Here is a 14,614-nt window from a genome sequence, read left to right on the forward strand (position 1 = left end):
CCACTGAACAGACGCATATATACACATTGAGCGGGTTTAAACGTTTAAACAGGGGCCAACCATCACCCTATCCTGATCGAAACAGAAGTGTTATATTAATGTGGTTGTTAAATTTGGTAGATGCTTTTTGTGCTTCATTGTTAAATATTTGTTTGTTCTGAGATTGTTACACAGTGTTGACTCCTGTACCCATATTTTGACAATGTTACCTATTATGTATGTTTGTTTTGTTCACGCATCCTTGTAAATATAATGGCATTTGATGCAACTGTCATACACGTTAGAGGTTAAGCGCTATAAAACCAGGTTTAATACTTCTTTTTCTACATTTGAAAATGCCTGTCCCAGGTCAGGAATATGACAGTTGTTGTCCCTTCGTTTGATACGCCTTATCATTTGAATTTGCCATTTGATTAGGGATTTTCCGTTTTGAATTTTCCTCGGGGTTCAGTAATTTTGGCATTTTACATTACATAACATATAACCAAGAGACTATAAAGTACCAATTGAAACTCGATCTGAAGGAATTTTAAACAAAAAAAAGTAAAACGTAGGTAAATTACATAGACGTTTCATTTTTTTGGAGGGGATGAGCTGTTTCAAATCATTGTGTAACAAAAAACTTACATCTCATTAAACAGTTTATGTAGCTTCCTATTCATTTCTATGAAAGGAAAGTCGGCTGGTCGATTGAGGATGTTTACCGTCCTACACATCAATTCAATGCTCTTATTCGTTCTTAAATGATTTTAAATTCAAACTACAAATTCTGTGATCTTACTGTGTCTTTGAGACAAAGAACAGCAATAAAAACATTTCATGATTTTGTGTCATGGATGGACACCCCAAACCTTTGTTTTTCTATTAATTGGGCAAGGTAATTCAAATAATCAAACTTTAATTTTTTCTTTTTACATCAGTGTGTCTTTTCTTTTGGTTATCCCACTAATAAATTTCGAAATGAAATCTGTACATTTTAAGGTGGTTATTTTCTCTTATTACTTTGAGGGTGCACGACAAAATATAAGTTTACTTTGGTATATTTTGCTATCAGAAAATGTACTCACTGTAATCTTATCTGAATTGTGGAAAAGTAAGACATACAACATCTATTACCAAATTGATGATCTTTTGGAAGGTCATATGTGATATCATATTACAAATGATTAGATTGAGGATGAATGTAATGGTAAACATGAAAACGATCAAATAGAAACTGTTCTCTTTCAAAAGTAATCGAAAATTCATAGATTTTTATTTTATCTACTAGTTGATTACAAATATCATAATTTAATCATATTTTTTCATGCGGCAAATATCGTGCATCCAAAATCAGTGTCAGGAATCTACACATATGTAAAAAATAAATTTTGGAAATGCGCGTAGCCAAAATAACTGTTCGGAAATATCTGCACGTCAAAATATTATCAATCTAGATCCGTCATATTGCTTAATATCTGGAAAATATGGCGACGCCTCAACATATTGCGCATTTTTGGATGTTGAAAACATTTTGAGTAATAACATTTAAAGATCGACCCAAAAAGCTACAAACAAGCCACAAAAGTTGCGTTAATATGCTAGAATGAGTATACAATATGTTCAGATCTATGAGATCTATAAGAAATCTAGATTTTTCTAGTTAAAGTCGAGAGAAAAGTTCATTTCCAATCTTATTGTTCATTCAAGGAAACTTATATATTTCCATTCAGTATAACAATACAGTTATAAGACCACCCCTTGTTTTTGGTGGGGTTTGTGTTGTTTATTCTTTAGTTTTCTATGTTGTGTCATGTGTACTATTGTTTGTCTGTTTGTCTTTTTCATTTTTAGCCATGGCGTTGTCAGTTTATTTTCGATTTATGAGTTTGACTGTCCCTTTGGTATCTTTCGTCGTTCTTTTATTGCAATCACGAAAATAATGTATCCAAAATGATTAAATCTCTAGAAAAGGTTATTTTCCCTCGGTCCTACGGATTTAATCATTTTTTATATCAATTTTTCTGAAGGCCATGATTGTATATGATCATTATGAATTGTTGCAATTATAACTTGCATTTAAATGTTCTGACGCATAAACAGTTCTGGTTCTGTAAATGTTTAAACTGGTTTACACTAGAAGTTTAAAAAGGGCTTTTTTATTATTCATTTTTCAGCAGTAACATATCCTCTTCCCATCGTATGGCGTTTATGTACCATAATTCATAGTGTGCATGTTCACAGTATATCAGCTGCACTGGGAGGGATGTGCTTCTGACATAAAAATTGCTCAACCTGAGTTAAAAAGTAAATCAACTGGAATCAATATCACATAAGTTAATCGGTCACAATACGAATTGGTTGATCAATACGATATGTCCGTCACAACTCACATACGGCATGTTTTCGCGGTCGGAGGATGTTTACTTCAACGTGTCCATTGATGATAAGTTACTTGATCTTCTGTAGTATATAACAGAATATTTGTCTGATTTTAATTTAAGCGAATATGTCATATTTTTGACAGTGACATCAGTGTGAATCCACGTAGCGGTTGATACATCCATGGCATGACAGGAGACACTTATCTATGTTATCAGTCGACTCACCCGTCTGGCTCATTTTGGATATTATGTAATTCTATAAGTTTGTGTTTTGTTACTTTATTTGTCTTCTTAATCGTTAAACAGAGTTCTTTATGTCTTTGGAAAATTTATAGTTAATTCGATTTACGACACAGTTAGTCTTTAGTTTTCCATGTTGTGTTTTCTGTAGTACTATTGTACTACTGTGTCATGTGTACTATTGTTTGTCTGTTTGTCTTTTTATTTTTTTAGCCATGGCGTTGTCAGTTTATTTTCAATCTATGAGTTTGACTGTCCCTCTGGTATCTTTCGTCTCTCTCTTAAAGAATATCTTTGCATTAGAACATTCTCGAACCGTTAAAAAATTTGAGCGAGATAGTAAAACGTCTTTTTTCAAAGTAAAAAAAAATAAATCTCAACGATTCATTTTAGAGTATAACTTTTGTGTCTCAAAATATTAGGTTATAAAAAGGGAAATTCAAAACATTTTCATTTCAAAAGCGTAAATAAGTAGACTGTGGAAAAAAGCTGTGAAAACTTAACAACGGTTAGTCCGTTCATTTTTACGATAACATTTGGACTTTAGATAACCTACTTTGAAGTAGTATTGATAATCTTATATAATCTTGTCTTTAATAAATACATTAATTAGTCCTGAGGAAAATCAAGTACAAGGTAGGATTACTGTTTTCTAGTTGATTTAAACGCATGAAATTTAAACAGCAAATGGTAACGGAACATTAACTTGTATCATTAATATACTAATAATGAAAAGAATAATAGTATTAGAATAATAATGATAGTTATATTAATAATTGGTGCATTTGGGGTCTTTTTCTAGAAAAATTATATGAACACAGAATCACATTCTTGTCTTCGCCAATATACCACAGTCAGTGTTGTAGCGACAACTATCTGTACTTTTGTATATTATTTTGGTATTTCCATCTTTTGTGTAAATAGTTTGTTTCCTAGCTGTGTACTTTTTTACATGCACTGAATAGGTTTTGTTTTTCAATTTAAAAAAAAATGACAAACGGGTACTTGAATTAAATATGCTTTAATAATTTAAAGCATAAATAAAAATGTTTTGCTATTTATTTACTTATGATAACATTCCTTCCTCCATCCTGTCGATACCATGTACATGTACATATATTTTGTCATTGCAAAAGGTCATTACTTTACCAGATTATTCATGGCGTCTTTACACTAAATCCGTTTCTAGCGTTCTGATTTATCTTTTTGTCAAGAAACCTTGAATGCTTCGACCAGTGTTTTCGATCAAAATGGCTGTTTGATTCAACTGATTAGTTGATAACTCTTGCAATCGTTTCATTACGGAAAACGAAATAATGGGGTCACAAAACTTTTTACTTGCCATAATATAAATTACTTTTCCAAAGCATAATATTCCTTTTAAAATACATTAGCTAGGTAACATCCGTAATTTAATGAATGGCTATCATTTAGTTTGAAGCGGATTATGTAACATGTGAAGAGTCATAAATTAATTTTATGATTCAATAAATTCAAAATAAATTATTGCCATTCATTATAAATAAATTTCTCTCAAAAATTGGCTAAAAGAACTTTTTATAAATTTATATTAACAATAACAACGTACACATATGTTGGCGTATGAATACACAACGTCAGAGTGGGCCTGTCGCCATAAAACTTGACAACATTGAAAATAAAAGTAATACTTTTAACCAATCAGAAGACAGTAAATACACCGTGACCAAATTTATTTATAAACTAATAAGTTTTAATAATCAAACCATGTTCTAAACCGTTTATTATCGATTGTCTCTGATTGATGTGTTATTACTTTTATCATGAGGTACATGAAGTCAGTATCTACTTACTATTAATTATTTTAAACAGATAAACACACATATATAGTGTTCTTCGAGTTCTGTATTTGTTTAAGACCAGGATCAATTTTCAGATTTTGCTTTACTAAGTGTTGAAATCGTGCGTGTTTTGAAACGTATTGTACGTTTGAATACTGTAATTATTTTTTATCCTAAAAAAAGTACCTTATTTTAATTAAGATTGATTAGACTGAATTTTACTGGCATTCAAATGTTCAGTACAACGGATTGCTTAAACTCATTTAGCATAAGCAAAAAGATATATCTTATGATTTTAGAATTAGAAATTTTACATTAAAATCCGATATGGTAACAAATTATCTAGTGCTTAGAAGATTTTCATTCAACGAAATATTCTATTTTCTTTATATATTGCCATTTTTTCATGTTACCATTTATTTCGGGGGCTTATGTTTGTCGTTAGGTACCGTTTTCCACCGTCTTTTCAATTTCATGTACTTTAAAAAGGTAAAAAACACTTTCTGTCTTGACATTTATAGATTGGTACATGGTTGTTGCTTAGCAAGACCAACACTTGTCAACACAACATTTGCACACCTTTTCTAACTATATATGTGAATTGTGGAATATAATGCAGATTCATTTACATTGTGTATATATACACAGATACATGAACGTCTAAACAAGGGAAAACACTACGACAAATCCATCCGTTAGTTATAGATCACCAGTGAAGGTGATACAGGACTGAATAAAGGCAACAGTAGTATACCGCTGTTCAAACTCATAAATCCATGGACAAAAACCAAAATCGGGGTAATAAACTAAAACTGAGGGAAACGCATTAAATATAAGAGGAAAACACTTGTTATATTCATAGTTACTTGAAATATCAGCGACAGTGTTCAATCTGCTTTATGTTCTTTTCTCGCCGCGGGATTCAAACTCATGCTATATGGATATATCGTGTTAACATCTCCACCAATGTGTCCAGCGCTCTAGAACACTCGGCTACCCACTTGCAGTGGCCCAGTGTTACATGTCCTCGTCAGTATAATCTATAGTTGTAATACTGTACATGATATACTGAGTATGCAGATGAAATTGATTCCATATTTGCTAAATTATCTGTTATAAAGGATAGTAAAATGTAGTCACAGATATATTTGTTTATTCATCTACACAAGTAGAAACTCTACCCATAAATTAGATCAGCAGTAACGCTGATACACGACTGAAAACACGTATTAAATTTACAATAACTCTAAATATCAGCATAACAATGTTAAATTTGTTATCTGTATCCAAATAACACACAAAACAAAGTGAAGGTTTTCCCTTTTGGCTACCTAATAAGAAACTGAAACAAACAGCTAATGATTCACTAAAGTAAAGAATTGAATTGACAATTTATTTTTAAAAAGTTCGAAAATTGACAAAACAAAGCTTCCATTTGTATGCCGCCAAAAAATAAAACGGATAGTTAAGGTGTTTTTAAAGACAAACGACTGATTTCTACAAGGTGTTCCGTTCACAAGATTAAGATTTTGTGAATATAGATTAAAAAAAAAAATAATAACATTTGCGACAGTCCGACCTGGTAAATCAAAAGAAGTTCACAGGGGCTCCAATTAAACATTTTTCACCATTTAAACATTGAACTTGACGGAAACTGATGGAAAGCGTGTTTTTGCCGGTACATCTACATAATATGCACCTTAAGTAAAGTTTTTTGTTGCGTAAAAGGTTCTTAAATTTCTACAGAAAAGATTCCTTTGGATTGGTTGAAAAAAATGGCAAATTGTACATAATTTTTATATTATGAAGACGATCACATATATATGAGTTATGAGTCTAAGCTGTTTCACCTCTAGACTTGAAATCCTAGCTCGGATTATTCACCTACTACATCAAATGTCTTTAGCAAAATTGTCTCTCACAGAAGACAGGACAATGTGTTATCCTATTCGGACACAGGATTCTGTCTGCGATTCCACCAGTATTTGCTCTTTATGACACTAATTATTATAAGCATGAAACTATCTACAAATACGTCAAATTGTCGAAATCGAAAGTATACTCTTTACAGGAGTTATTGACTTTTCCATTTTTTAAATTTTTGAGGTTTTACCTATTGTTAAAAGTAAAGCAGATAGAAATAATATTAGATATCAAATCATGACAGTAAAGAAAAATCTACAAACAAGTTGATATTACTGAAATGTAGTCCCTTAGAATAACAATTCTATCATTCGTTTGCGTGTTTGCCAATTATCTTAATATTTTTTGTCGATTAATAGAAACTTTAACAACGAAAATGATCGCCAAAAACAGCAAATACGTCGGCATACAAGTGGATGAGTTGTTTTGTTGTCTCCTTATTGGAATCATTTCCCTTAATACATGACAATTTGAACACTTCCTGTGTTTGGGTTAAAACATGGATAAAGAGAAAATGTAAACAGAAAAAAAACATGATCAGGAAAAGGTAATTTTAGTCATGAATAATATTTCAGACTGCAATGTTGGAGAGTGTTTCTTGATGAACATGCATATTAATACATAGATGAGTAACGCTCTTTAGAGAATCTACTTATTTTTTATAAGTACACTACATGATTGAATATGCGAATTTTTAACCAAATTTCTTGATTGAGATCTGATTCTCAAACACATACACATTATTTTATAAAGCTCCTTATTCATGTTGAACTCTTCTTTTTCAGACAATTAAATGAAGGCCATGATTGTTAAAACTACAATTAAGATAATACTGTGTTTGGTGAGTTCTTTTACTTATTCGTGCATACTAGACCTTTTCAACAACTCTCGACATCGACTATAAGATGGAGGGGTCGTCTTAAGACAAAATCCATCATGATAATCATTACGTATACATCTTCGAATTGTCGGATATATACTATCTTGACTATTTAGTTACAGAAGATATATCAAACAAAATAATTAAAAAATATATGTCTCTGTCATATAATATTCTAATAACATGTATTTACACAACATTTCACGTGAAATTGATTAAAAAAGAGACAACTATCTAAAAAAGACCAAAATGACACAGACATTAACAACTATAGGTCACCGTACGGCCTTCAACAATGAACAAAGCCCATACCGCATAGTCAGCTATAAAAGGCCCCGATAAGACAATGTAAAACAATTCAAACGATAAAACTAACGGCCTTATTTATGTAAAAACAATGAACGAAAATCAAATATGTAACACATAAACAAACGACAACTGAATTACAGGCTCCTGACTTGGGACAGGCACATACATAATAATGTGGCGGGGTTAAACATGTTAGCGGGATCCCAACCCTCCCCCTAACCTGGGACAGTGGTATAACAGTACAACATAAGAACGAACTATAGAAATCAGTTGAAAAAGGCTTAACTCATCAGATGGACAAACATACAAGTGGACGTGGCCCGGTACTTATACATCCCGACACAAAAAAGACAATGAACAGATCTGAGAGTACTCGCAGTTATCTGACAGCTATTTCAAAGCCATTAACAACTAATAAAAAATCATGCATCTAAGACTAAACTATCAGTCCGTACACATCCAACATCCAATGGATTTAGTGTAAAGACGTAATAAACAGGTATCGACAGATTATAGATCCATGAATATGTATATGCATATAACATACTAGTACTATTTAGTTAGCTTTTAATTTACTGATAACAAAATCAATATTTATACCAATAAAAACAATATTCAATGATCTTATTACAGTGTTGAATAGGTAACCTTTAAGAATAAGTTTATTTAAAGGAGCGACAAGTTTACATGGATCCTTTCAAAATTTCCGGGCACGGTTAACAACATTTCCGTAAAAATGAGGATGTGCTATCCCGTTTAAAATAAGTTTTCTACAGGTACAACCAAACTTCAAAACCAAATCTTTATATCTATTGAAAAATTGAGTAAAGGTTTTAAGTAATTTATGGTAACGACATCCCTGGTTTAATAATTTACCAGTAATACATAGGTTGCATTCGTTAAAATCAAAAACGTCACAACAGACACGGGCATAACGAACAAGCTGTGAAATATAAACACCGTAAGATGGTGCCAAAGGAACATCACCATCTAAAAATGGAAAATTAACAATAGGGAACGAAAAATCGTCTCTTTTGTCGTAAATTTTAGTCTGGAGTTTCCCTTTTAAAACCGAAATATCTAAATCCAGGAAAGGACAGTTATTACCGAATAAATTCGATTTATTTAAAGTAAGTTCCTTGGGGTAAATTTCAGCAGTATATTGAGAATATTCTTGATTACTTAACGAAAAAATATCATCAAGATAACGGTAAGGTTTGTTGAATTTATCAATTAAATGCAATTTCGACGGGTCTATACTGAGTTTAGTCATGAACTGTGATTCGTAACAGTACAAAAACAAGTCTGCTATTAAGCGGGCACAATTAGTGCCAATGGGGATACCTACAACCTGTCGATAAACTTTGTTGCCGAAACGTACATAAATATTATCAAGGAGAAAATTAACAGCTTCAATCATCTCATCACACCTCCAGTAAGTATATCTAGCATATTTACCTTTCTCATTAGAGAAGAAGGCTTTAAATGAGTTGCAGCAAATATATCTACAGAATCAAAAGGACCATCAAAAGCACGTAATTTATCTAAAACATCCAAAGATTTTTTTACACTCAAAAAATGGTTTATACCACTATGTTCATATATTTTATTACACTAGTTTATGATAAGCTCTTTATTAGTAGTAAATGAACTAGTTAAGAGCACTGAAAGATTAGTTGTAGAACACTTACTAGAGGCCGAGATGAAACGATATTTAAATGTTTTTTTGTGTAGTTTAGGTAGCCAATACATAGTAGGGACCTTCAAATGTTCAGAAGAAGCCTTAAGCTTTGATGTGGTTGTGATATGCTTGTTTACTATATGACTCTCTGAGGAGCGGATGGACTTGAATGTAGATGAATTTAAAATTTCATTCTTAAGAACGTCCGTGTAGTATTTACGACATACCACCACCACATTGTTGGCTGCTTTGTCGGTCGGTCGACTTGTTAATGCAGATGTATTTTCTTGATGAATTGGCGAATAAAGTAATGGACTTTTCGTTTCAATGTAACAAAATTTAAGCTGTACAAACCTGCGTATGGAATTCATATTCCAACACGTTAGCTACTATGGAGATTATTTCATTGCAAATTCCCTTTGGACAGTGCCAAGCAGGGTTTTGGAGTCCAGCGACTTTGGTTATTCCTCATTAAATGATCTGGTCGTCCTCACAAATGGATTGACCGTTGTTAATGTTCGTGTCCTGGAAAAAAACATACCATGTCCCTTTGTCGTAGCGTCTTATATACTGTTCCCAGAAATGTCTTTTGGTTTCGTACCAGAAGCTAAAATTTATTACCACTGGAGTTTAATGGGGTCCCTGTTGGTCAAATGTCGTTAGATTTATATGTTACACTGTCATTGATATGTTTTATTTTGTTGTCACCGGGTCAAAATTTGTTCCTCTATTTCCCTTTTCCTAGATTTGACTTTGGTTTTGTAATCTTTTCTATTTTTTCATACTAATGATTCTTATTGACCATACATAAGTGAGGTTCTGAATACAATTAGACTAGTAAAACCATGTCGCATGTTTTGTGCGCCTGATTCAAGTATTGAATATGTTGGTAATGTGTTCGTCGGCAGACATAAAATATTGATTAATTAAATATCAACTACAATACATATATATATTTTTTTCCAAATTGTTTCTAGACAGCTAAAAGCTCAAGGTCTAAATATATGAAATATGATTTAAAGCCCCTCCTTTTCTTCATACTCAATTAAAAAAATCCATTTGATTTGGACTCTGTTGGAAAGTTGAATCATTGCCAATTAAATAATTTCAAGCAATACAATCTATTGTGATCAATACCTTATTTTCAATTTTCATTTTTGAGATGATCCCTGACATCTTACCTGTCGTAGTCGTACTCAACTATAGGTGTAGACAATTGTTGAAAAGGTCTAATGAGATAAGCATTTAAAACGAAAGCACGTTTCTAGAAAAGCAATTAGACAGTAAACAAACTATTTTTTGCGGCTAATGCGAATCGAAAAAATCGCGATTATGAAAAATTACCTTTATTTATCTTCATCTAGGAAATTTTAGGATCGCGAAATGGGTTAGCAAAGGCTACACGCGAAATAGCGTATCCGCCAAAATAAGTTGGTCTCGAGTAATCAAACAGGTATCGATCTACTTATTATGCCTATTATTTGATTTTCAATGCAGGCTAGGGGAATTGATCTATGAAAATAATGCACAACAGTGATTTGAAATGTGTAATTAATCAATATTGTCATTGTTTCATCTAATTGTGTGTAAATGTGACTTGTTTTCAATTATTAATTTGTACCAAAACGTTTTTTGTTGTGGAAATAAAGTAGCGGGGAAAAGGCCAACCTTGTTAAAATTCAGCCTGAAATGCTTGCAAGAGAGGTATTTTTGCAACTAGATTTCAACTGAATAACATTCCATTTTATGTATCTGTCAAGAAAACGACACCTTTTTAAAAGACATCTTTCTAAATTTAATTGTCGACTAGTAAATTAATTGTATGAAAACGTTTGTGATTGATGTATATGAAGTTAGCAGCCGGTTCGTTATTCGATATTCGATATGCTATATCCAACCGGCTGCTAGCAGTCGTTTTGATATTCAAAATTAAATAGAAAATCATAAAAAATTACAATATTTGATAACATTAAAAGCATGATTTTCATAGTTGAAATGACTGATAAATAAACTCATCATAGATACCCAGGACTAAATTTTGTATATACGCCAGATGCGCGTTTCGTCTACAAAAGACTCATCAGTGACGCTCGAATCCAAAAAGTTAAAAAGGCCAAATAAACGACGAAGTTAAAGAGCATTGAGGACCAAAATACCTAAAAGTTTTGCCAAATACAGCTAAGGTATATATGTAGGAAATCGTTTAATGACCTCTTCAAGCGGCCGTAAAATCTCAAATATAAACCCTTTTCCAAGTTGCATATTTGTCTTTATGTAATGTATATTTTAATCATCAAAACCACTTCCAAGATGTACCTTTAAATATGATATTTCTTAAAAGAAAAAGAAAAAATGGAAACTCTGGAAACTTTTAGAAATATAAATATCTATGGAAAGCCCAAAAAACGAAATATATAGTGAAACCCTACCTTATACCTCTTAAATGAGGTTTAGACCCCCTGGTCTTTCAATGTCCATAAAATTGAACTAAATCATAGACTCTGTACATATAAAGCTTGTTTTAGAAGGATTTCCCAGAATAATGTCATTATAAATATCTACATAGGGCTTAGACTGTCACTTTTCCGCAAAAAAATGTCAAAATTTTAAGACGAAGGGCACAGGGCAATGGTGAGAGCCCCCTGATCTCTAAATCTTTCTTTTGAGCGCTTCGTAGACATGGAAGACAAGAAATGTATCCAAATTCCTTTTAGTCATGTTTGTATCTACCTATTAACTAAATGTCTGCCTAATATTAAAATGATCTCATTATTGCCCTGTGTCTTTTGTCCTAAAATTTTGACAACTTTTAGCTTAAAAGTGACAATCTAAGCCCTTCGTAGAAATCGAAGATGACGTTTTCTGGGAAATCGTTCTAATACAACCTTCATATATACAGAGTATATGATTAAGTCGAATTGTATGGAAACTGAGACCTGGGACGGGGGGGGGGGGGGGGGGGGTCTCAACCCCATTCAACCGGTCTCAGGTAGGTTTTCACTATATATTTCCTTTTTGGGCTTTCCATAAATATTTCTATTGATATTTCTAATTATATGTAAATGTTTCTAGAGTTATCGGTTTTTTATTTTGGTTTAAGAAAGATCATAATTTTATATAAAAGAATATCTTTGAAGTTGTTTATTGATAAAAATCTATATTACATAAAGACAAATATGCAACTTAAAAAAGTGTTTATATTTGAGGACAACGAGAATTAACGACAGCTTGAAAAGGTCATTAAACGATTTCCTTAGTATCTTATCAGTCCTCTTAACTATAAAAATCATGATTTTAATGTTATCAAGTATTTTATTTTTTTTATGATTTTTAACTAAATTTTTAGTATTGAACCGACTGCTAGCAGCCAGTTGGATATTGAATATCGAATATCGAATAACGAACCGGCTGCTAACTTCACATACATTTGTGATTGCTGTACAGTAGTTATCTTTGCAGCATAACAAACTATTTACAGTAAACTTTGCGATGCTAGTGTTTTTCAAATTATTTATCAATGTATTCGATACGTTCACCTTCATAATAACCTTTATTGAAAACATATTTTTTTATTCAGTCCATTAACCATCTTTCTATAAGGTGTGAATACTGTAGATAATCACTAAAAAACTAACAATTAGGATTAAAAATAATACACAATTGCGTGATTTATTGACACTATTGTTAATTATTTTCGTTTTTTTTTTTGCAAAGGTACTGTCTGTCCGTCGACCTATGATCACTAATGCAATTGATTCACACTTTGTGTATTTTCTTACTTTGTAAACGTTTTGAAACATGCGGTTTCTTTGTGCTATGGTCTGTTGATATGCTATCCAATTCAAAATTGTTTGATCTACATGTATATATATAATAAATTATTAAAAAAAAAGTCGTAGTTAGGGACAAAAAAAGCAATTTATGAATTAAACTAGAGGGTACGAAATATCTCACAAAAAGTCAAACACAAGGTCAGCAAACATCTTTTCTGATAAATGTGTTCTAATGAGAATGCAGATATCCGATTATTACAAATTCAATTGATGAAAATCTTAGAAATGATGATAAGTTGCCAAATGGAAGGAATATGTAACCAAATGTTCATTCTTCACATGTTTATTTTAATTGCATTACCTCTCATTTCGGTTTATACATAAGTTAGATACAAGTTGAACGTTTAGAGCTAGGTATTGAGATTTGGTAAATTACTGCTTAGTTTAAAAAAACATGATTTGTCTTATTTGTAGGTGTTTATAGTTAGAAGTCGACAAGAAACGCCGCAGTATTCCTATGGTAAAATTACATTTTAAAATGTTTTCCAATTGCATCTGAAAGGGTTATACAGATTGTTTATAGTTCCTAAAAATAGGAATACTTATTATATTGGTATTTCAATGTCAGACCAAATGACTGTTTAAACCTATACTTGACTTTTAATAATTTTTCATTGTTAAAATCTCTTATAATGTACCTATAAATTTACAATAATAAATGAGTATGTAACTATACGACATATGATATTTCCTTAAAACGTTGACATGCAATTCAATTCATATAAGTTTTGTCAAAATATTCAAAAAAATACTCTGTAAGAATTTTCAGTTTGACAATATGAGAGATTGACATACAAAGTTTCATACTTCACTCTTCTACGAAAGATAATACAATACGTTCATCCGTTTCTTGCATTGGTTACACATGTCTTTGTTTATAGCTAACAGTAGTTTGATGTGATCAACTGAATGCTAAACCATACAATCATTCATAATTTAAAGCTGTACACAACCGGCCTTAAAAACAGTGACCTTTCATAATTTCTTTTCAAAATATGCAATGGAAGTAAACGCGCTTATATAATTTATCTTTTTATGATTGTTTTCCGTTCATTTTATTCATTTGTTTTTTTTTTCTTTATTCAATTATTATATTTCTTTGTTCGTTTTGTGGACATGTGCTATATTGTTTCTCTACTAAATATTCGACGTGACGTTTATAGTTTGGCTGACCTAAACAGCATCACTTTTTTCCTCCTTCTTCATTTTTCTTCTTTTTTTATCTTTTGATTCACAATACATTTAATATTCTGATCATTTGGAAACTTATTTTACAGAATGTAAAGAAAACGGAGACATTGTGCTGCATGGTTTCTCAATTAACTCTACTGTTCAGCTGATATCATTCAACGGCAACAATTTTACACCAACAACTGGCTGTAATAACAGAACATACAGTTCAAATAGATTTGGTCATATTTTAATTCCAAAGAAATGCACAAATGGGGAAAACGTAAAGGTAAGGCAATCTCTATATTCTAAACGAGTTTATTCGATATCAGATATAAACTTTTGTGTGAATTGGAGTGAATGTTTTTTTATACACTTTGAATAACTTTTGGTTC

At 31.6% G+C, this 14,614-nt stretch overlaps 1 long non-coding RNA gene across 1 annotated transcript; it reads left to right on the forward strand.

Annotated features, from left to right (window-relative positions):
* Window positions 1-7,129: 7,129 nt before the first annotated feature.
* On the forward strand, window positions 7,130-14,491 carry LOC139525467 (uncharacterized). Its single transcript, XR_011664901.1, has 3 exons — window positions 7,130-7,187; window positions 13,464-13,509; window positions 14,327-14,491. It is a non-coding gene; the product is annotated as an uncharacterized lncRNA (long non-coding RNA).
* Window positions 14,492-14,614: the final 123 nt, after the last annotated feature.

This window comes from Mytilus edulis, chromosome 5, assembly GCF_963676685.1.
Source record: "Mytilus edulis chromosome 5, xbMytEdul2.2, whole genome shotgun sequence".
NCBI classification, from domain to species: domain Eukaryota; kingdom Metazoa; phylum Mollusca; class Bivalvia; order Mytilida; family Mytilidae; genus Mytilus; species Mytilus edulis.